Here is a 23,669-nt window from a genome sequence, read left to right as displayed (position 1 = left end):
TTGCCCCCACCACTGAAAGTTTTTTTTAAATGTTATTCTCCTTTCACTGATTTCTATTTTGGCAGGGGCTCCTGGTACATAACTTCCAAAGTGATATTTAAGAGGAATAAATGCAAAGATCTGCACTCAGTCTTCAAAAACAAATTGCACAAATACAGGCTGAAGGAGATATGGTTCTATAGCTATAGATGTATTAAAGACTTCTAAAAGATTTGGGGGTATTTCTGTTTGTATTTGGTTGGCAAAAACATGCTATTTATGAACAGTGTGCGGTAGTACAAAAATGTTATTGTGATATCAAACTGAATTTTGGATTATAAAATTGTAGAAGAGTGTACTTTACTATTCCTCTCTTCATACCTGGATCATTGGACTCAGTTCCAGATGCCACATTTTAAGAGGCAGTAGGGTATGTTTAGATGAGAGTGTATGAAGACGAAAGGAGCATGAGAGGGAAGCATGGTGTGGGAAGGCATGGGCTGTGGTTGCTGGCTTCAAACATTTACAAGGCTATATATGGAGGGGGAATGGGACCGTTCTGTACTCAATACATGGTACTAGATTCCGATTCACTGGGCACTTTAATACACATTGCATTCATATTTATAATAATGGTTTAAGGTAGTATTGTTTTTCCCTTTTAGAGTTGAACAAACATCCTTGGAGTGGTTTTGTGCTAGTCCAAGTTTATACAGCTAGGAAGTATTATAACTGGGATCTGACTACACCACTTTGGAACTTAAATCCAGTGGTATTTCCTACCAATACCATAACTACCTACAAATTTATAAGGAGACACATTTCAGTTCAATGAAAGGACTAGAAGGACGGTTCAAAGATGAATACTGTTGTGAGGTAGTGAGTGGTTCCCTATCACTTGGAGTTCAAGCATATGCTGGACAGCTACTTTCCAAGGATCTGGTAGTCCCTCAATTTATACATGTACTGTATAAAGAAGGACTTACTTACCTTAATAACAAAATGTTGAAAATGAAGGCTAATCATAGAGCCAAAGGAACATAATAAGCGAGGCCTAGTGAACTTAAGTGATTGAGCTATGTTCATTAATTCAGTAGTTATTGGAAAATATGGCATTCCAACTTCATTCTCTGGATTTACGACCTAATTTTTGTTTTTGTTTGTTTGTTTGTTTTCTGTTACAGCAGTTATCCCTTATCTACGAACTGGGTAATACAGTGTGGAACTAGAGGATATGGAAAGAGGAAAGGCAGAGATGTTTGGGAATTATTGTAATGGATTGTTTGGCATGCTCTTGCTTTATTAAAACAAGCAAAGAATGTGAGTGGTAGTAGGAGAGGGTTTTAAATGATAAGCAGAGAATGCCACCTAGTAAAGGAAGAACAAAATACTGTGGAAGGTTAAGCAAGGCAGGGACTGTGGAGTGTACTGTTCTTTCCCTCCTGATGAGTAGATGCTCAACATCTATTTGCTGGAAGGAATGACGTCAACCCTCAACAAATATTTAAAGGGAAACTTCTTAGTGCTGAGCACTTTGCTATGTCTGGGAACCAAAAATGAACTAGACAAAAATATCTATCCTTTTAAGGAACTCAGTCTAGTAACAAAAGACCACCAAGCAAAGCAATGAGAAAAAAGAAAAAAGTACTAAGGATAATCATAGAGAAGAGATAAAAGATTCCATGAAGGCATAAAGGAAAGAGTATTTAATTCAGTGTAAGTGCATAGGGTGAGCATGTGGGTGTGGAGGAAAGAGGGGATGTCAGGGAAGATTCCAAAGAGAAAGTGATGCATTTATCATCTTGAAGGAGAGTAGGAGTTCACCTGGTTAAATGAAGAATGGATTTCAGATGGGGGAAAATGTCCAGAGATATTGAGACAGGCTTTTGCATCTGTGCGTGAAATGTGGTGGGAGTCAGAGCTGGAGCTGAAGAGGTCTAGGGATGGCGTTATAAATGGCCTTGTATACCAGGTAATTAGCTTGAACCTGATTGTCCTAGGTGGACAGCCTCTGAAGAATTTTAAAGAGGGAGGCTCTTTGGTTTTGGCGCATTCTCTGACAGTCAGTGGAACAGAAGCAGAAGTGAAATTAGAAAGGCTTGACCTAGAGAGTGGCAAAAAGTTGAAATAGTGGAGACAGATTATTAGTCACAGGATTAAGAGGAAGAATTCATCCATGGGATTTCAAATCAGAGAACTTTAGTGGGGAGAAATTTGATTGCCTAGTTGTTAGAATGGCAAGATTTTATCAATGGAACTAGGTGATACCGAAGTGAGCGGCACAGTGGGTAATACGGAAGGCCTGGGATTGAGACCGTATGGTTGTCCTGAGCTTGTGTGTATTAGCTGATGACTCTTTTGAACTGAATTCAAGAAATGACATAAAAATGATTTGCGCAATAAAATTAGAAGAAGGAGGACTCTGAAGTCGGTACATTTGTAGAAAAATAACTAGGGTTGGTGAAGATGGGGAAGTAGCCATTATCAGAGGGCCATTTGTGAATAAATTTTGGTCTGTCCAATGGAAAGATCCCCGAAGAAAACCAAATGCCCTGAATCCAGCCCTTCCTCACTACGACCCATTCCCCAGTAGCTGCCTTCATTCTTCAGACTGTGGGGGTCAGAATTTTGAAAATCCTGAAGACCATGTACTCAAACCTACGTATTTCAGGATGAGGACAGAGAAAACAAACGACTTGCAAGACGTCAAGTAGCGGGGTCTTTCCTTAAGCCCGGGCTTCCTGACTTCAGATCCGGTGCTCCTTTCTTTACCCACACCGCTGCGGAATGGGCAGCGCGTGCCGAGGTTCGCAGGATCTGCCAGGGGTGAGTTGAAGGCCCCTTCCTCGCCCCGCCCCCACCGCAGCCCCTGTGGAACTCCCCGGCCCACCCCCTTCCCGCGCCGGGCGGGGTCGCTGCGCCGCCGCTACTCGCGCGCGCGCGGGGTCGCGCGGACGCGGGTCGGGCCGCGGGTGCGGGGAGGTCGCCGGGCCGCCCGCGCCGCCGCCCCTTCCCTGACGCACGGAGGGGCCGGGACGCGATTTGCCGCGAGTGGCTGGAGTCGCCGCCGCCGCCGTCCAGGCCCGCTCCGCCCCCAGCCCGCCTTCCTCCCGCCTCGCCCTCCGCCTCCGTCCGCGCTTCGCTCGCGTCCCCGCGTCCTCCCCACCAACCCCGGAGGTGCCGGCCGCCCGCGCCAGCGCCAGCCAGGTGAGTGTGGGCGCCGCGCGGCCCAGGCGGCCCGGGCGGGAGGAGCGCGCAGGCCCCGCGGCCGGGTGGCGAGCGCGGGCGGGTGGACGCGGAGGCGGAGGCGGCGGCGGCGGCGGGCCCGGCTTTCTTCCTGGGCGCGGGCCGCGGGGCTGTGGAGCCGCACGGCTGAGGGAGGGGCGCCCGCGCCCCGCTGCAGCCGCCACCGCAGACAAAGCGCCTGAGGTGGGAGCCCCGCGGGCGGCCTCTGCCTCCGCGCTGCCTGCCGGGTGCGGCCGCGGCCCGCAGAGCCCGGGCTGCTCTGGTTTTTACCCCTGAGCGCCCTTGTTCATTTCTGGGTGAAAGGGACCCGCATAATGCAACAGGTTTGGGCGTTAATCCTTATTTTCCGGCGGGTCTCGTCCTCCGGGCGTGCGGGCACCACATGCGGCGGTGCCCGGCCCCCGGGCGAGCCCAGCGTCCAGCTCCGGCGGCGGGCTTCTTTGTGTGGCCGGTGACCAGCCTTGCCCGTTGGGTGGGGGACGCCCGTCCGAGGCCCCCGGGCTGCGGGGAGGCTCCTGGATGCCTCCCTCGCGGCTTGGGGCTTGGCTTCCCCCCGGGCCTGCAGGATGTTAACATCCCTCCAGCCTTTGGAGGAGTCACAAAGGGAAGGAAGAGAGGGTTGGCAAGGATTTGTGGTTATGTATTTATTTTTTATATGTTAGGTAGACTGATAGTAGAAAAGAGCCGCAGTCTGGCCGGCTCATGAGGGTGCGGGTGGGATTTCACCCTGGGATGCACGGTTTGGACTTGCTGCTGCTCTGACAGCAAGTGGTTTTCTTGGTGCGTTGACATCTTTCATACACAGATACCAGCCCAGAAGTTGGAAGTGCTGTTGAGGGAGTAACTCTGTAGCAGCTGTTTGGCAGGTCACCTCTTTCTGCACATTTTGTCCGTGCCAAATATACCCGCTACACATCCTGGCATAAGTTGGCAAACTCTCAAAATTGCCACTCAAAATACCCCCATTTTGGAAAACATTAATCCATATGGTTTTCTTTGGCTTGATTTTGGCTTATTTTCTTAGGTGTGAAAAACTTTTTTCTCCCCCCCTCCCTCCGCAAGGAAGAATACATAACAAAGAACAATTTATTTTTGTTCACATACCTTGGTCATGCTGTTACCTAGTTGGTTTCATTGGTATGCTATTTTAGTATAACAATACTAAATGGAAGGAAAATATCTTTTGCTTTGAGCAATAAAATGCTTCTTTGTTCTAGAACCAGGAAGCTTTTATACATCATAATTTCTGTGGACAAAAGTTGGTGACTGTCTTTACCCCATGACCCAATACATGAAAAAATTCCCAAATGACTTAGAAAGCATTACACAACTCTATAGATTGTTTTTCTATCCCAAACTCCAGGAAATCATTTTGCTATGTATTTAATCAAGTAATCTAGACTAAATTTAATCTTAAAATTTGGGCCTTACTCTATAAATTCCCCAATATTAGGGAATGAATTGATTACTTTTAGAGTTTGTTAAGCATTGTAAGCCCTGAAAATAGTAATAGGAAAGAGTAGTGGAGATAGGAGCTGGTGGTGGATTTAGCAGAATGACCGCAGATTGGAACATGGAATGTGGTAGAGGTTGCAAAGTTCCACCTACTTGGGTTTTAGTTGATCAGTGGGCAAGGCCATATCTGAAAAGTAAATGTCCACTAATTAAAAAAGCAGAAAAGAGTGTTACATCCTGGCCTATTTTTTTTTTCCCTCGGTGTACTCTGTAAAGACTCCTTGAAGCTCTTTCTAGTCCTTAAAAACAAACTTGCTATTAATAGGGACTTTTCTTTTGAAGAAATAAAATTATACCAAATTAATCTGATCCATAGAAAGTTTCTCTAACACGATTAGTAGTTTTACTTCACCCAGAATACCATTTATCCTGGTAACATCTAACTTCAAAGAGCTTTTATAGCTGTTACAGGCTATAGGAACAACCTCTTGAGAAAAGTAGCATTTTGACTAATGAAAAGGAGCAGAAACTTACATTTCTATAATAATTTTCTTTTATTGAGGTATAATTCATATACTGTAGAATTCACTCTTACAACATGTATAATTCAGTGGTTTTAGTATATTTACAGGGTAGTGCAAACATCACCAGTTCAAGAACATTTCCATCATGCTGAAAAGAAACCCCAATACCCATTTACCTGTCACTCTCATTCCTCTTCCCCTGCACTTGGCAACCATTGATATAGTTTCTGTCTAGAGATTTGCCTGTTCTGGACATTTCATATAAATGGAACCATACAAATATGTGGCCCTTTGTGTCTTTTACTTAGCATAGTAGTTTTAGGGTTCATATTATGCATGTATCACTACTTCATTCCTTTTTATGGCTGAATAATCTTTCTTGGATTGATATGCCACATTTTGATTATCCTTTCATCAGTTGATGGACATTTGGGTTCTCTCCACTTTCTGGCTATTATGAGTAGTGCTGCTATGAACACTTATTTACAAGTTTTTGTGTGGACATATGTTTTCAGTTCTCTTGGGCGTATACTGAGGTGTGGTATTGCTGGGTCATATGATACTCTGTTTAACTTCTTGAGGAATTGCCAAACTATTTTCCATAGCTGCTGTAGCATTTTACATTTCCACTAGCAAAGTATGAGGGTTCCATTTTCTCCAGTACTTGTTAATGTTGTCTTTTTGATGAGAGCCATCCTAGTGGGTGTGAAGTGGTATCTCATTGTGGTTTTCATTTGCATTTCCCCAATGTCTAATGATGTTGAGTATGCTTTCATGTTCTTATTGGTCATTTGTTTATCTTCAGAAAAATGTCTAATTTATAATAGTTTCTAACTTAGTTTTCACGTGTATTTTCTCATTGAAATAATTCTATAAGTTAGGTTTATCCCTATTTTACTGCTGGGAAGCTAAGGTGCAAAGAGGTTAAATGATTTGCTTGTTTTTTAACCTTACAGAGTTAGTAGCAGGGTTTAAATATAAACTCAGGTCTTCTAACTCTGCTTCCTGCATTCTTTTCACCCCCAAAGAAATAAAGAAGTTAAATTGTGTTTGCAAATTTACTTGGCTAATCATTGACAAAGTGGGGGAAAGTAAATAAAAAGCAAACCAAACAACAAAAAGCAGGTGGCCATACTGCCTCATATTCACCAGACTTTGTTATTCTTTTTAAAATAAATTCTTTGTTTTCTCCTGTCCTAATAAGGTAGATATGATTTTCATATTTCCTCTAGGGAAGCAGTCAGAACGATTAAACCTAGTAACACACCTTCTTGGTGGCATAGCTAGCTAATCCTAGAACCCACCCTTCACTGAGACATTGCGTTTTATATTACCCTGCAGCTTCCATGTTCTCTATTTTCCCACTAATTTATTCCCTTTATCTTAAAATAATTGAATAATTTCACATTTTTCATAAACATTAAAATTCTGAATGAAACTGAAATTAACTTTTATTTTTGAGCAGGGCAGTTTGCCAGTTTTCATTTTGAAGTGCAGGATTACTAAGGTACATATTTCAGTTTTTATGTGGAACTCTGTATCAGACATAGGTATGCAACATTATCAGCTCCTTAGAGGGTAGGTAGAGGCCATATGTTATTTATTCATCTTTGCATGTCCATTGTCCAACATAGTGCCCAGCACGATGAATACAAATGAATTTTTTTAACAGCCCCCCCAAAAAAACCCAGTAAAAATTATCTGTTACTCTTTTTTAGAAGAAAGGCAGTACACATTCCAGAAAAAGAGAATATTTCTTACTCCGACACATGACCTAAAAAAAAAAATAAATGATAAAAATTAGAACTTAATTTAAAATTCAACACTCTATCTTATGGAAGGAAGTAACTGTTGTTCCATCCTGTGTTTTAAAAAATAGGCTGTAGACAGGGCACCTGGGTGGCACAGTTGGTTAAGAGTCCAACTCTTGGTTTTGGCTTAGGTCGTGATCCTCAGGGTCGTGAGATACAGCCCTGCGTTGGGCTCCATGCTCAGCTGCTTAAGACTCTGTCTAACCCTCTGCCTCTCCCCCGTGCACACACGCTCTCTCTCTCTTTCTGTCTGTCTCTCTCTCTCAAATAAATAAATCTTTGAAAAAAAAATAGGCTCTAGGGACGCCTGACTGGCTCTGTTGGTAGAGCATCTTGATCTCGGGGTCGTGAATTCAAGCCCCATGTTGGGGGTAGAGTTTACTTAAAAAAGAAAAAGTACCTGGTGGCTGGCACAAGTGCTTATTAGCTCAGTGCCCTTACTTAGGAGCGACACCCTGAATGTTTGTTAAATAAATGAATGTCCATTGAGTGAATAAAAGGATTAGTTTTCATTATAACAAATAGTGGAGATAACAGCAAATGAGTATTTAGGCTGTGCTTTTCATTTGTATATCTTAATAGCAAACATGATACATGTTCGTTATAAAAATTCAAATAATATGTGGGTATATTCAATACAAGCTGAAAATCTCCCTTTACTTCTTGTCCCCTTCCCTTCCTTTACCCCCAAGATCATTCCTGTCCCAGGTAACCATTATTAAGTTTAGGGTTTATATTTCCATCTGTATCTTTGATTTATGTATACGTATGTATAAATATGCGTTTACATATCCGACCATACTTATATACGTACATTCACAATGGTTTTTCCTTTACAAATGGGATCATACTACACATTTCCTTTGTTTTTAACTTAAATGTATTAAGACTTTAGCATTTATAGTCACAAACGATAAATGTCATATTTATTATTCTTGCCTGGTTTTGATGTCAGGATTAAGCCAGCCTCTAAGAATGAATTGGGAAATACTCCTTTTTTCCCCCTGTGTTCTAGAATAGTGTAAAAATGTCTGCCCTGTAAGCATTTATTAGAAATTCCCTGATAACCTTGGGGGAGGGATGAGATCTGAGGCAACCTTTCAAATTTTTCCTTTTTTTATTTATTCTATCAAGTTTTGGTTCATATTTTCTATTACATTTTTGGTGAAAGAATCCTTCCACACACACAAACACACACTTCCCTTCCCCCAGCTCTGATGAGTAAGTTGAGAAAAGCAAATGATTAGCTGGATCAGTGGATGCAGGAGTATATGTACTTTTCTCTTAGAATGATCCAGGGTAAAGCCCTACACTTACTAGTTGTATAACCTTAGACAAGTTACCTATCCTCTTCAAACTTTTTTTTCTTTTCTGTGAAATGTAATAATCCCTACCTCATTAGAGTCTTGAAAGTATTAAATGAGATGTGAGCTAATATGTGAAAAACCTCAGTAGCTGTATCTAATAAAAATTTACAAATCTGTAATACTAAACTGTAACATGCTATATAAATGTAAATTTGCCACTGAAGTTATCATAAATTGTTTTAGCCAGTGAAGAACAAATTTAAGGAGAAGGAATGGTGGAGCTAGCATGGTTTCCACTAATAAATTAGAAGGATCTAGGGGCACCTGGGTGGCTCAGTCGGTTAAGCATCTGACTCTTGGGTTCAGCTTAGGTCATGATCTCAGGATCTTGGGATTGAGCCCCGTGTTGGGGCCATGGGGCAGGCAGGCTACATCAGCAGGGAGTCTGCTTGAGATTCTCTCCCTCTCCCTCTGCCCCCCCTCAAATAAATAAATAAATCTTGGGGAAAAAAAAGAAGGCTCTGTAAAAATTTCCAGGCCATTTAGAATTTGATTTGGTAGACCGTGATTTGTAAATACTTGGCACGGTTTTGAGGCAGCTTAGTAGGGAAAAGTAATGGTGTAAACACGCTTGATTTAATCCTGCCTTATCACTTACTAACTTTGTGACTTTGGACAAGTTAATAATTTCTCTCATTAAAATGGGATAAATACACTCACTTTATAAGGTAGGTATTAGGAAAGAGATTAGTATAGCGTTCAGCATCTAATAGGTGTTCAAACTGTTAATTTTTTTCTTTGTATGACCATCTGTGACAAACATGAGGTGTTGGGTTCTGCTATTTGAATGCTGCTTGGTGTACTGGAAAAAACATTAGGCCCTAGAGTTTCAGCCTTTGTTTCACAATTACTAGCCATTGGCTTTGGACAAGTCTGCTCAGCTTCTGTTTCCTTACCTATAAAAAAACAGCAGGAAAACTAACACTTGTTGAGCATCTATTTTATATGCATTTAGTAGGGAGTTTACAAATCTTAACCTCATTTAATCCTTCCAATAATTCTATCAAATAGAGATGATGGTCGTTTCCCAACTTAACAGATGAAACGAAGGTGCAGGAATTGGATTTTCTGACATCCATTTGAAGGTACTCCCCACCCTCCACGCCTGTCCATGTTCTTTCACTTGGTACAGCTATCCTCTCTTGGGGATGATAGGGTGTGCTCCTGTGTACAGAAAATTCCAAATGAGGAGCATACTGCAAACTGAAATACCAAATGTATTAAAAAAAATTTCAGCTAGTATAGGATGAGACTACTTATTTATTAATGATTTCCATTAATAAAATACAAATATAGGATGGTTAATGTATCCTAATGCCTATACTTGAGAGTAGTAATTTAAGTTTTTTAATACTTGTGTTGTTCGTAATCATTTTACCTAAATAATTCATTAGGTTTCATTGCATTTCCAATTTGACCAGGTAAAGGGGAAGGGGTAGGTAATGGTCATACAGGAACTATAAGCCTGTTTGATAGTGGTGTGTGTGTGTGTGTATGGGAGAGCTGGGAAATACAGTTCTCTGGCAGTTTGGCATTTACAGGAACTACAGATTCTTGGAAAGAAGTAGAGAAAATCTGCATTATAATTCATTGTCTACTTGCAGACTTGCAGAGTCATTTAAAAAATGAACCTGCCTTTGTCAGCTGGTTTATAAAGAGCTATTGATTATGTTCTTGAAAGGTAGTAATATTGTATTTCCTTTGATAGGGGTTGCCAAAGCTTTTGCTATGAGTTTCATTTTATTTGATCAGAGTCAGTGATATTGATTTGGCTTTTTTGTTAACTTTGTGCTAGGGATATGCAAAAAAAAAAAAAATGCTGTTGGGACATTACGAATTAAATTGTGATTGAATAACAGTATAGAAATTCTGTCTATTGAAGCTTCAGTTATCATTTTTATTCTATTTGGTAGGAGTGGGAATTCCTACTAAGAGAATTTTTATCAGAGTAGGTTTGAATTGTGCTATGTAAATTCTCACTGATATTGAATGCTTCTTTTTGGCAGAACCCAGTACAAAGTGTCATGAACTATATGTAAGTGTTAGAAAATATGGTTCTTGTCTTCAAAGAGTTTATACTTAGGGAGGCACTGAAGGAAGAAACAAAGTAAAAGGACAGAGTGAGTTCTTAAAGCTTGTGCCTGCTCTTTGTAAAATCAATTTTGCTGCATTGGGCTTTGGTAAGATACCCTAGGTATCTCCTGATGGGTGCTATCACAAACATCCAAATTCTTTGAAAACTGGTAGTTGTGTATCTTGTATATCTTGTTCATTCTATAGTGGTCTCTTTGTTTTATAAAAATTACTCTTTGGTCTGAGTACACAGAATAGTTCCTCTTCTGAGTACTTTTCTGTTCTATCTCCTGGACTGTGGACTGGGTTTTCCTTTTTGTGATGGCTACGAGAAAGCCAAAGCCAGATTTGTGGCCCACTCCAGAGCAGGCATAGTGATTTTATGCTGTACATTTATTTTGGTCTTTCTCTTGGCACGATTTTTGGTGTTTTCTTTATTCTTTTTCCTATTAATTTTTTAAATTTATTAACTTTTTATAGTTCACGTATTCTTGTAAGTCTCATTAATCATTTTCAGAACAAAATAGTGGTGTATACAAAAATAAATATACATGAAATTCATGGAGGAACATATCAAGGTAAACAGATTAATATAGTAGAGACCAGATGTGGCAAATAGGTTTTATTCATGGGCTAGCTTTGATTGATGGTGGCTTTGTGGAACATTACATTAAGGAGTAGTTGGAGGCAGCATGCAGATTTAGTGGGAAAGACCACTGTGATCACTGAGCAGTGTTGTTATGGGTGTAGGAGTGGTGATGGCACGGGTGCCTGTATTTGCCATCCCTTTTATAGAAAAAAAACACACAGGATGCTGAATAGCACAATAGGTAGGTGGCTTTTTAAGTTTAGAGCTAGGTTTGGCTGGGAGAGATGTAGATTTGAGGAACAAGTTGGTAAATTGTTGAAGTTGGCAGTCAGATTGGTTCATCTAGAATAAAATGTCTTCAGTGCATTAAGGAAAAATTAGGTTGTTGGAAAAAGTGAGGAAGGGAATGTGATAGTCTTAACAGATAGATGGAGGTGATCAGACTTTTTTATCTCCTAAAATTCTAATTAATTCCTTATATGATTTCCAGTGGTTTTGCTTTAGGTCAGGTCTTTGTCATCCTTTTCATTTTAAAAGTTAAATTATTTTTTGAGTAGCTAATACATTCATATATTTCAAAATTAAAAAGGTGCCAAAAGACACATTAAAAAGTCTTCCTTTTATTCCTGTTTCTCAACTACTGAGTTTTCTCCTCCACAGAGTCAGCCAGTGTCATCAGATTTGTATCATTACAGAAATATTTTATGTATACATTTGTGTTTTCCAGTCCATTTGACACAAATAAATATTTCTGTACCTATGTATGTAACTGCTTCGTCCATACTATATACAGTATTCTGCACCTTACATTTTTCATTCTTAGAGATTTTTTTCATATCAATACACAAGGAACTTTATTCTTTTTAAAAAATAAACCTTTTGGGGCACATGGGTGGCACAGTTGGTTAAGCCTCCCACTCTTGGTTTCAGCTCAGGTCGTGATCTCAGGATTGTGGGATCGAGCCCTGAGTCAGGCTCCATGCTCAGCTCAGAGTCTGCTTAGGACTCTCTCTCCCTCTCCTGCCCCTCCCCCTGCCCATCTCTACCGCCCCCCCCCAGCTCTCTTTCTCTAAAATAAATAAATCTTAAAAAAAATAAATATTTTTCTTTGGAATAATTTTAGATTTACAGGAAAGTTGCACAAAATAGTACAGAAAGTTCCTATATATACCTCACCCAGTTTCAGTTTCCTCAAATGTTATTGTCTTACTGTGGTGCATTTGTCAAAATGGGAAACTGAACATCAGTACATTATTAACTACACTGAGGACTTTATATGGATATCACCCAGTTTTTCCATTAATGTCTTCTTTCTGTTCCAGGATTTCACCCAGAATACCACATTGCATTTAGTTATCTTGTCTCCCTAGTCTCCTCTGACAGTTTCTCAGTCCTTTTTTTTGAGGAGTGCTGGGCAGATATTCTATAGAATATCTCTCAACTTGGGTTTGTCTGATGTTTTCCTCATGATTAGAATGGGGCTTTGGCTTTCTGGGAATAATACAGAAAATTGAGTTGCCCTTCTCATCATGTCATGTGAGGGAGTACTTGATATTTCCGTGACATCACTGGTTATGTTAACCTGGATCCCTTGGTTAAGGTAGTGTTTGCCAGTTTTCTTCAATGTAGTGTTACTATTTTTCCCTTTCTGCACTTCATTTTTCAAAGTGAGTCACTGAGTTCAGTCTACCTTCAAAATTGGAGGGAGAATTAAAGGACTTTCTTTTTAAAAATGTAGTACTCCTGGGGGGGGCCTGGCTGACTCTGGGAAGAGCATGCGACTCTTGATCTTAGGGTGGTGAGTTCGAGCTCCACGTTGGGTGTAGAGATTAAAATGTAAATCTCCTGGGACACCTGGGTGGCTCAGTCAGTGAAGCGTCTGCCTTCAGCTCAGGTCATGATCCCAGGATCCTGGGATCAAGTCCCGCGTTGGGCTCCTTGCTCAGCAGGGAGTCTGCTTCTCCCTCTGCTGCTGCTCCCCCTGTTTGTGCTTCCCCCCGCCTGACAAATAAATAAATAAAATCTTTTTAAAAAAATAAAGTGTAGTATTCCTTAAGATAGATGTACCATATATTTTATTCAGCTATTTTCTTATTAATCAATATAGATTAATATATTAATTGATTTAATATATTAAATCATGATATATTAAATATATGTATATTTAATATATTAAATCATAATATATTAAATCAGATGATTTAACATATCAGTTAAGAAAACAGGCTCCAGAGCTAACACTACCTAGGTTCAAATCTTGGCTCTACATTAGTTATGTGATCTTGGGCTGTTTTTACTTGGCTCCTCAGTTTCTTCATCTGTAAAATGGGGGTGTTAATAGCACATACCTTATAGGATTGTTGGGAGGATTTAATGAGAAAATATGTAAGTGCTTAAAACAGTGTCTGACGTTATATTAAGTGCTAGATAAGTGTTTGCTATTATTCACTTTTTTGTCCTTACAATAATACTGCAATGAATAAGTTTGTATATGTTATTTCATACATAGTGGTGGGGCAGGTAGGTATACCATAAGATAAATTTCTAGAAATGGTTACTTGCCTTTGTAATTTTGATAGATACTGCCAAATTTGCCTTCCATAGGGGTTGTAGCATTTTGCATATTCATCAAAGATATATGAGAGCATCTGTGTTTCTGTATCCATGTTACCAAATTATTTGATCTTTGCCATTCGATTGGTGCCTACTTTTATTATGAATTAATTTGAGCATCTTTTTATTGAGCCATTTAAGAGTTTAGATTTTGATGCTGCTTGTGAAGTAACCTGGACTTCATCTGCTGGAAAGTGATAAAAAATGTTGGGGAAAATAATTACAATAACTAGATAAGGAATAGTTTGGATCTGGGAAAGATTAACACTATAGTACTATGGTTGCAAGAAGTGGGTCACTAAGTTTCTGGCCTCTCTTCTGGTGTGGTAGTGTGGTGTCTTGGTAATTGTTTTTTAAAAAGTTTTTTTTTTTAAAGATTTTTTTATTTATTCGAGGGGTGGGGAGAGCATAAAGGGAGAAGCAGCCTCCCTGCTGAGCAGGGAGCCCCATGCAGGGCTCAATCCCAGGACCCTGAGATCATGACCTGAGTCAAAGGCAGACGCTTAACCAACTGAGCCATCCAGGCATCGCTGTTTTTTAAAAAAGTTTTAGGAGGAGTTGCCACCATCCTACATTTGCAGCCAGCAATGAAGGAAGCTGCAGGGGTGCAGGTTGGAAGGAAAGGTTGCAGTTGCATTAAAGTAAAACTGAAAGTTAATCAAGCCTGACACATTTTTTATGATACTCATATTTTTATGTTGCATAATAATTAGGTAGAAATTAAAATATATTGTAATTAGTTGTATATATATTTGTAATTAATTTTAACATCCAGTTTTAGGAGTTTTTCTTTACCATTGCATTCTCCAGTATGTATAATCATTGCCGGTTGGTAGTTTTTTTTCTGATATCATGTACTGTGTACTGTTCAGTGGTTATGGTTAACTGTCCCCCTCTAATCCCCCCACCCCCACCCCCAGCTACAGTGTAAAAAACAAAAGTGCTGAATCTTACTTACATCACCTGGATGGGCGCGGTAGTGGGCTTGATGGCCCTTTGCTCTTTTCCTTAGTCAAGTTTCTTGTTTGCGAGTTCATGAGCTTAACCTAGCCCCTCATGAACTACACACACTCTTTCCCCCAGATAGTCCCCCCTTACACACTGGAGGCTCCAAGAACTCTGATGCATGAGAACAGATTGTGGGGGATTGAAGGGGAGGGGCAGGTACAAAATGACCACCATTCTGAAAAAAAGAAAGGGATTTCAAACGAGGAGAAGTAAGTAAACACCATGAAAATGGAATCTGGGTCCTTAGAATTTGAGATTCTTGGCTTCCGAATAAGGTTAAAAGCGTGGAGAGGGCAAAGTAGAGCTCATGTAACCTATGAACTCTTTTGACCCAGTTCCCCCAGGCATGAAGCAGTATGAAAGCAATTCTAAAGGACTCCGCAAAATAAAAACAAACAGCTCCTACTCCCTCAATTAAACCAAATCAAACCAAAAGGTGAACATTTCTCCTAGATGCCTTAAATTACGGAACAAGTCTGTTAAGATGGAGTTCAGTCCTTTTTAAGTCCTTTTCTGTTTTGATAGGGTAAGCTGGAAGACAGCTGCCACCTGGGGGCTAGAAGCATAAAGGTTGCCCTGGGGGTGGTAGAGAACCCAGAAGGCAGGGGAAAGGGAAGCACAGAGGAAGCTAAGAAGACAAATGTGGATTTTTACAATTTTCACCAGATTCTGGATTGTCTTTACTCAGACAAATAAAAGCTCTATTCCAAATATTTCCTCTCTGTAGGACAGGCGGCTAACCAGAAAGACATCTTGAGTTGTAATGAGATGGAAACTATTACTGCTGCTTTGTAATTTGGCCTTTGTATTCAATTTACTTTAAAATACCTAGAACTCCAAGATCAGAAATGGAGAATGGATGCTTTGGGGCACCTGAATTAAACAGATGAGAACACTTGGAATACAGTTAATTCTATCTTAAAAATACAATTTCTGTTTAAATGCCATTTGAATTAACCTGCTTTTGTAAATTGTGAGAATATTTAAGCCTATCAGTTACTTATATCTTAGTGTGAATCATTTAAGCAGATAATTATTGCTTTTCTCCTTAATACTTGGCTGAGATAAGGTACTAAGGAGATAAGAATGTTGGTAGAAGAGGAGAGGTAATTTTATAATTTACATCTTTTGTTCAGGATCATGCTGGACACTGGTTTTTAACTTTCCATGACAGTGGAGAATTGAATGTAGCCTGGTGAAGGGAAGCATTAGGTGTTGGAGCCAGGATAAGTCTGGCTTAGCATAGAGCCTGGCCCTCATTAATCATTCCACGTATGGTAACTAGTATCTCCCCATCCACCGCTATTTGATCATTATTATTCTTATAATTTACTTTTAGGGCACGTCATTTGAATATCAGAAAATGCAAAAGGTTTCAGTGAAATTTCCCACCCATTTGTAATAAGATACAAAGAGTTTTGTTTTTTTGTTTTTGTTTCGTTTTTTCAGCCATACCTACTTCTTTCCACTTACCTACCCTTTCTCTTTAATACCTGCCAACTATTCATCTATTCTCTTTTTCTATAATTTTGTCATTTCAAGAATGCTATGTAAATGGAATCCTCAGTATGTAAACCTTTTGGGAGTGGATTTTTTTCATTCTGTGTAATCCTCTGGATATTCATTTAACTTACTTTGTATTTAAATAGTTTGTTCCTTTTTAATTGCTGAGTACTTTTTCACACTATGGTTGTACCACAGTTTATTTAAACATTCACCCATTGAAGGACATCTAGGTTGTTTTAAGTTATTGGCTATTATGACTAATGCTGCTACAAACATTTTTGTATAGGTTTTTGTGTGAACATGAGTCTTCATTTTTCTGTGGTAAGTGATCAGGCGGGAGTGCACTTGCTGGGTTGTATGGTTGCCTGTTTAGTTTCTGGTTTCATTTTTTTTTTTTTTAGAAATTGCCAAACTATTTTCCACAGTGGCTGTACCATTTAATTCCCAGTAGCAGTGTATGAATATTATGGACTGGATTTTGTTCCCTCCAGAGTTGATATGTAGAAGTCCTAACCTTTAGTATCTCACAATGTGATTGTGTTTGGAGGTAGGGCCTTTAAAGAGGCAATTTATGTTGAAATGAGGCCTTTAGAGTGGGCCCTAACCCAATCTGAGTGATGTCCTTATAAGAAGAAATGTGGACACACATCCTTGAGGGATATGGATTCACAGAGGAAAGACCATGTCAGGATGCAGTGAGAAGGTGGCCATCTGCAAGCCAAAAAAAGAGGCCTTAGGCCTTCAAAGAAACCAAACCTGCTGACACCTTGATCTTGGACTTCCAGCCTCTGGAACTGTGAGAAAATACATTTCTGTTGTTTAAGCCACTCAGTCTGTGTGGTATTTTGTTATAGCAGCCCCAGCAGACTAATACAGTGAGTGATCCTTTATTTTTCTGCATTCTTGGCAACATTTGGTTTTTGACTTTTAATTTTAGCCATTCCGATAGGTGCGTTGTGAGGTCTCACTGTTGGTGTAATTTGTATTTTCTTGGTGGCTGGATGATATTGAACATCTTTTCATGTGCTTATTTGTCATCTGTACATCCTCTTTGGTGAAACTCTTCATGTTTTTTGCCCATTTTCTGTTTGGATTTTTTTTTAACTGTTGGGAGTTTCAAGTATTGTTTTATATATTCTAGATACTAATTCTTTGTCAGATAGGTAGTTTGAAAATATTTTTTCCCACTCTGTACCTTTTTTTTTCACTCTCAACATAGTCTTTCACAGAGCAAAAGTTTTTAATTTTGATGAAGTCTAGTTTTTAATTTTTTTAATGGATTGTGCATTTGGTGTGAAATCTAGCCTAGCTATAGATCCTGAAAATTGACTCCTAAGATTTTAGAAAACTTTTTGTGAAAGTTTTAGAGTTTTCTTTTACATTTAAGACCATGATCCATTTTGAGTTAATTTTTGTGTTTCTTTTTTTTTCTCCCCATGTATATCCAGTTGCTTTAGTACCATTTGTGAGAAAGGCAGTCTTTCTGCTTTGAATTGATTTTGTACCTTTGTCAAAAAACAATTGGATGTATTTATAATTTTATTTCTGGGTCCTTTGTTCTGTTCCATTGACCTATATGTTTATTCTTCTGCCAGCACCACAGTCTTGATTACCATAGGTATCTAGTAAGTCTTGACATCTGGTAGAGTGATTCCTCCTACTTTATTCTTTTCCAAATTCTAGCTATTCTAGTTCCTTTGTCTTTTTATATAAATTTTAGAATAATCTTCTCTGTATCTACAAAGGATCTCGATGAGAGGGATTTTGCTAGGACTTGCATGAAACCCATGTATCAATTTGAGGAGAATTGACATCTTTATTATATTGCGTCTTCCAGTCTATAAACATGGTATCTTTCTCCATGTTTCTTTGATTACTCTCATCAGCAATTTTGTAGTTTTTAGTGTGGAAGTATTGTATATATTTTATTAGATTAATACCTAAGCAATCTGTTATTTAGAGTGATTATAAATGGTGATGTATTTTGTGTTCACAGACTTATTAGTATATAGAAATACAGTTGATTTTTGTATGATATCTTTTATCCTGCAACCTTGCTGAACTCATTTATTCTAAAAGTTTTTTGATAGATTCCTTAAGATTTCCTACATAGACAAATGAGTCATCTGAAAGAGGGGCGAATCTCATTTCTTGTTTATTGATCTGTATGCCTTTTTCTTTTTTAAAGATTTTATTTATTTATTTGACAGAGAGAGACACAGTGAGAGAGGGAACACAAGCAGGGGGAGTGGGAGAGGGAGAAGCAGGCTTCCCTCTGAGCAGGGAGCCCGAAGCGGGGCTCGATCCCAGGACCATGGGATCATGACCTGAGCTGAAGGCAGTCACTCAACGACTGAGCCACCCAGGCACCCCTCTTTTCTTTTCTGACTGCAATGATTAGAACTCTCAGCATTGTGTTGAATAAGATTGGTGAAATGGACATACTTGCCTTGTTCCTTATCTTAGGGAAAAGCATTTAGTCTTTCACCATTAAGGATGATGTTAACTGCACTTTTTTTGCACAAGGTCTTTATCAGTTTGAGAGAGTTCCCCCCTGTTGAGATATTTTTCTATTATGAATGGGTGTTGAATTTTGTGAGTTGTGTTTCTGCAACAACTGATACGATTATGAGATTTTTCTCTTTTACCATGGCAATATGGTAGATTACACTGATTGATTTTGAAATATTGAACCTACTTCACATGGCATAAACCCCACTTTGTTATTTTGTGTCATCTTTATATATATTGTTGAATAGTATTTATTATTTTGTTAACAATTCTTACATTTACATTCATGTCTTTGTCTGATTTTGGTATCATTATGCAATAGTGTCTTCATAAAATGAATTGGAAAGTGTTCCCTTGTCTCTATTTTCTGGAGCAGTTGTTTAGAATTGTTATTAATTCCCATATAAACATTTGATAGACTTCTCCGGTGTAAATCATCTGGGCTGAGATTTTTTTTTTTTTTTTGGTTTTGTAAATTACAAATTCATTTCCCTTGATAATGTTTAAAGAGCTATTCATATTATCTGTTTTACATTAAGTGACTTGTGGTAGTTTGTATTTGAGGGAGTGGCCCATTTAGTCTGAGTTGTCAAATCAGAGTGGGTAGAGGTGTTCATAGTGTTTCCTTATCCTTTTGCTGTCTGTAGCCTGTAGTGATATTCCTGTTTTGTTCCTGATATTGGTAATTTGTGTCTTCTTGCTCTTTTTTTTTTCTTTACTCCTCTTTCCTCCTTGTTTTGGGTGTATTTTGTTCTCTTGAGTTAGGAGCTTATATTATTGATTTGAGATTTTTCTTCTTTTAATGTATTTAGTGTATGTATTTAGTATGTAGTGTTAAAATTTCCCTTAAGCACTGCTTTAGTTTTGATACACAGTTTTTTGATATTTTTTGATATACAGTTAACCCTTGAACAACTTGGGTTTGAACTGTATGGGTCCACTTATATATGGGTTTTTTTTCAGTAAATATATTGGAAAATTTTTTGGAGATTTGTGACAGTGTGAAAAAACTTGTGGACAACTGTGTAGCCTAGAAATATCAAAAAAATTAAAGAGGTATGTAATGAATGCATAAAATAATTTGTTGATACGAGCCTGTTTTATCACTTACTATCATAAAATGAACACAAATCTTTTATAAAAAGTTAAAATTTATTAAATTTACACACACAAAGATTTCCAGACCATACATGGCACCATTGGTGGCACCATTTGCAGTTGTGAGAAATGTAAGCAAATTGAAAGATGCAGTATTAAATCATAACTGCATTAACGGTAGTACATACTGTGCTACTGTAATAATTTTGAAGCCACTTTGTTTCACATTATCTTAATTTCTGATGTCTAGTGTTGGTAATCTGCATAGCATCTACAGTTCTGTATCCTATAAGACAATATTGATGTAGATTTGTCAGTACAAACAAATTATCTTGTAAAAACAGACAATATAATCTTATAGTATCAGTAAATGCAGTTCAGAACTGTAAATATATTTTCCTTAGGATTTTAACCTTTTCTCTAGCTTACTTTATGCTAAGAATAAAACATATGACACATATAATATAAAACCTGTGTTCATTGACTTTATGTTATCTGTAAGGTTTTTGGTCAACAGTAGTCTGTTAGTAAAGTTTTTGGAGAGTCCAAAGTTACGGGTGGATTTTCTGCTGTGTAGGGGGTTGGTGCCCATAACCCTAACATTGTTCAAGGGACAACTGTACTGTATATTTCTTTGTACTGTATATTTCAACTGTACATTCAGTTGAATGTGTTTTTATTTTATTATTACTATTTTTAGTTAAGTGTATTTTTAAATTTCCCTAGAGACTTTTTTTTTTAAAGATTTTATTTATTCATTTGAGACACAGAGATACAGAGAGAGAGAGAGAGAGAGAGAGAGCATGAGCAGGGAGAGAGGCAGAGGGAGAAAGAGGCTCCCCGCTGACCCAGGAGCCCGATGTGGGGCTCCATCCCAGGACCCTGGGATCATGACCTGAGCCGAAGGCAGACACTTAACGACTGAGCCACCCAGGCGCCCCTCCCTAGAGACTTTTAAATAAGCCCTGGGTCAGATAAGAAGTGTGTTAGTTTCTAAGTGGTTGAAGATTTTCCTTTTATCTTTCCCTTATATATTTATTTTTTTTTTTTAAGGTTTTATTTATTTATTTGACAGAGAGAGACCCAGCGAGAGAGGGAACACAAGCAGGGGGAGTGGGAGAGGGAGAAGCAGGCTCCCCTCTGAGCGAGGAGCCCGACGTGGGGCCCGATCCCAGGACGACGGGACCATGACCTGAGCCGAAGGCAGATGCTCAATGACTGAGCCACCCAGGCGCCCCTTATCTTTCCCTTATTGAGTTTGTTTCTGTTGTTCTGTTGTGTACTTTGTATAATTTCAATTATTTTAAATTTGGTGAATTTTGCTTTATGGTCCAGGGTCTTTTTTGATATGTGATCTATGTTAGTATATGTTCCCTGAGCATTTGGAGAAAAATAAGTATTCTGATGTTGATTGGTGGAGTGTTCTATAAATGTTGACTAGATTCTGTTGGTTGATAGTGTTCTTGAGTTCTATATCCTTCTAATTTCTGTGGAGTTGGCACCTGAACATTTAGGATTGCTATGTCTTTTTGATGGATTGACCGTTTTGTCATTCTATAATATACTTCTCTGTCTCTGGTAAATTTTTTTGTTCTGAAGTCTACTTTATATGATATTAATATAGTCACTCCTTTCCTTTGGCTAATGTTTACATAATTTATCTTTTTCCATTCTTTTACTTTCAACTTGCCTTTATAATATTTGAAGTGAATTTCTTTCTTTCTTTCTTTTTTTTAAGATTTTATTTATTTCAGACAGAGAGAGAGTGAGCACAAGTTGAGGGGGAGGGACAGAGGGAGAAGCAGACTCCCCACTGAGCAGGGAGCCTGTTGTGGGGCTCTATCCCAGGACCCTGGGATCATGACCTGAGCCTAAGGCAGACGCTTAACTGACTGAGCCACCCAGGCACCCCTTGAAGTGAATTTCTTATAGACATCATATAGTTGGGTCATGATTTTTAATTCACTGTGCTAATATGTCTGAAGGTGTTTAGATTTTATATTTAATGTAGTTACAGATGTGTTAGGGCTAAAGTGTGCCATTTAATTTTTTTTTTCTGTTTCTCTGTTTTTCATTTTTCTGTTTTCTTTCTCTGGATTACTTGAGAATATTTTAGAAATCCATTTTGATTTATATGTTGTGTTTTGGACATACCTCTTTGTGTATCATTTTTGGTGTTTGCTCTAGGTATTTCATTGTATACACATGACTTATTACAGTCTATTGTTTTCATCATGTTACCAGTTTGAGTGAACTGTAGAAATCTTACCTCCTTTTATGGTCCTTTATTCTTTCCTGTTTATAATTGTCGAAAAATGTTTCCTGTACATACATTTAGAACCATATCAGTTACAACTTTTGCTTCAACTCTCAAACATAATTTAGAAAACTCAAGAGGAAAAGGAAAGTGTATTTACCCATATTTTTGTTTACTGTTTTCTTCTTTCCTGATACTGTAAAGTTCTCATTATTTTTCTGTTTGGAGGACTTATTTTGGTCATTAATTTAAAGTATGTCTACGGGTAACATTCACTCAATTTTTCTTCATTTGAGAAGGTCTTGATTTCTCCCTGATTGAAGGATATTTTTGCTGAGTATGGGATTCTGGGTTGACACTCTTTTCTTTTAGCACTTGAATAATATTGGGCTACTTCCTTCTGGCCTTCATTGTTTCTGATGAAAAATTGCTCTCATTTGAGTTTTCTCCCGTGGGTAAGGTTTTGTTTTTTTTCTGAATGGTTTCTTTGTCCTTAGTCTTCAGAAGTTTAATTATGTTGTAACTTGGCATAGATTTCTTTGGGTTTATCAAATTTCACGTTCACTAAACTTCTTGAACCTATAGGTTTATGTCTCTTGCCATATTTAAGTACTTTTTCAGTTGTTCCTCACCCTCCCACCCCCTCCAGTGATGTAAATGATAGGTCTTTTGTTGTCTCATGGCTCCCTGAGGATTTCTTCATTTATTTTTCAGTCTGTTTTCTTTCTGTTGTTAATATTGCATAATTTATATTCTTTCTTTTCTCGTTCAGAGATATTTCCTCTGTCCCCACCATTCTGCTTTGAGTCCATCTAAAGAGCTTTTTCATTCAGTTACTGTATCTTTTAGTTCAAAAGTTTCCATCTGGTTCTTATATCTTCTATTTGTTTGCTGAGATTTTGTTTGTTGATGCTAGTTTTTCATTTGTTTCAAGCATGTTCATAATTGCTCATCGAAATATTTTTATTATGGCTGCTTTAAAATCTTTATCAGATAATTAATTCTAACAGCTTTCTATGTGGTTTTCCCTTACATACGGGGATGGCAGGTACTGGAGGGTGAGGGCTTATTCTCAGATGAAAGTCTGGGATCCCTTCTTGGCTATCTGTGACACCACCCTGCTTTGGGGGTCTAGGTCCACTTCGTTACATACTCCTGAGGGTGGACGTCTAGCCTCCTTACTCAGGCTTTGCTGACATGGGTAAGAGTGGGGTCACTTTTTTGTGTGGTGTTTAGCTAGAGTAGTGCAGTTATTATCTAAAAGTTTTGTATCTTGCTAGACTGCCCTTTCCTGGTCTTTTTGACTGAAAAGAGCAAGCCTTTGTTGGGGCCTTTTTAATTTTGATCTGTTGGTGTTTGCAGGTAGCCAGCATTTTAGCTCCAGCCGTGAGGTACATGAAGACAAAAGAAAACCCAGGGAATTCACCACTGAGTTGTTCCTCAGGTCCTGAGGTCCCTAGCCAGTCTGCCTTCCTCTTTCCACCTTTCACAGACTTCTTAGGTTTGTTTTATGTATAAGGGTTTTCAATTGTACCTAGTGGGAGGAATGAGAAAAGTACTCCATCTTGTCAGAAGTGGAACACCCTGTCATTCTTTTTTAGTTAGTCCAACAGGGACAGACAAATCAGTCTG

The 23,669-nt window shown here is 38.7% G+C and overlaps 1 protein-coding gene across 6 annotated transcripts in view; it reads left to right on the top strand.

The window, feature by feature from the left end:
- SESTD1 (SEC14 and spectrin domain containing 1) overlaps positions 1–23,669 on the top strand; it is a 155,929-nt gene that overhangs the window by 5,010 nt on the left and 127,250 nt on the right. For 3 of the 6 annotated variants that reach the window (XM_036072458.2, XM_036072457.2, XM_078071042.1), the window contains exon 1: positions 2,891–3,186. The exons of 1 other annotated variant lie outside the window; for it this stretch is intronic. The gene's annotated coding sequence lies outside the window, so the exon portion shown is untranslated. Of the gene's footprint in view, positions 1–2,612; positions 2,806–2,890; positions 3,187–23,669 lie in introns of those variants that run through there. 2 more of the 6 variants (XM_078071045.1, XM_078071043.1) reach the window with 2 other exon arrangements.

The sequence above is a fragment of the Halichoerus grypus genome, chromosome 4 (genome assembly GCF_964656455.1).
Source record: "Halichoerus grypus chromosome 4, mHalGry1.hap1.1, whole genome shotgun sequence".
NCBI classification, from domain to species: domain Eukaryota; kingdom Metazoa; phylum Chordata; class Mammalia; order Carnivora; family Phocidae; genus Halichoerus; species Halichoerus grypus.
Note: the sequence above shows the minus strand (reverse complement) of the source record. Positions and strands in the feature narration are given on the sequence as shown.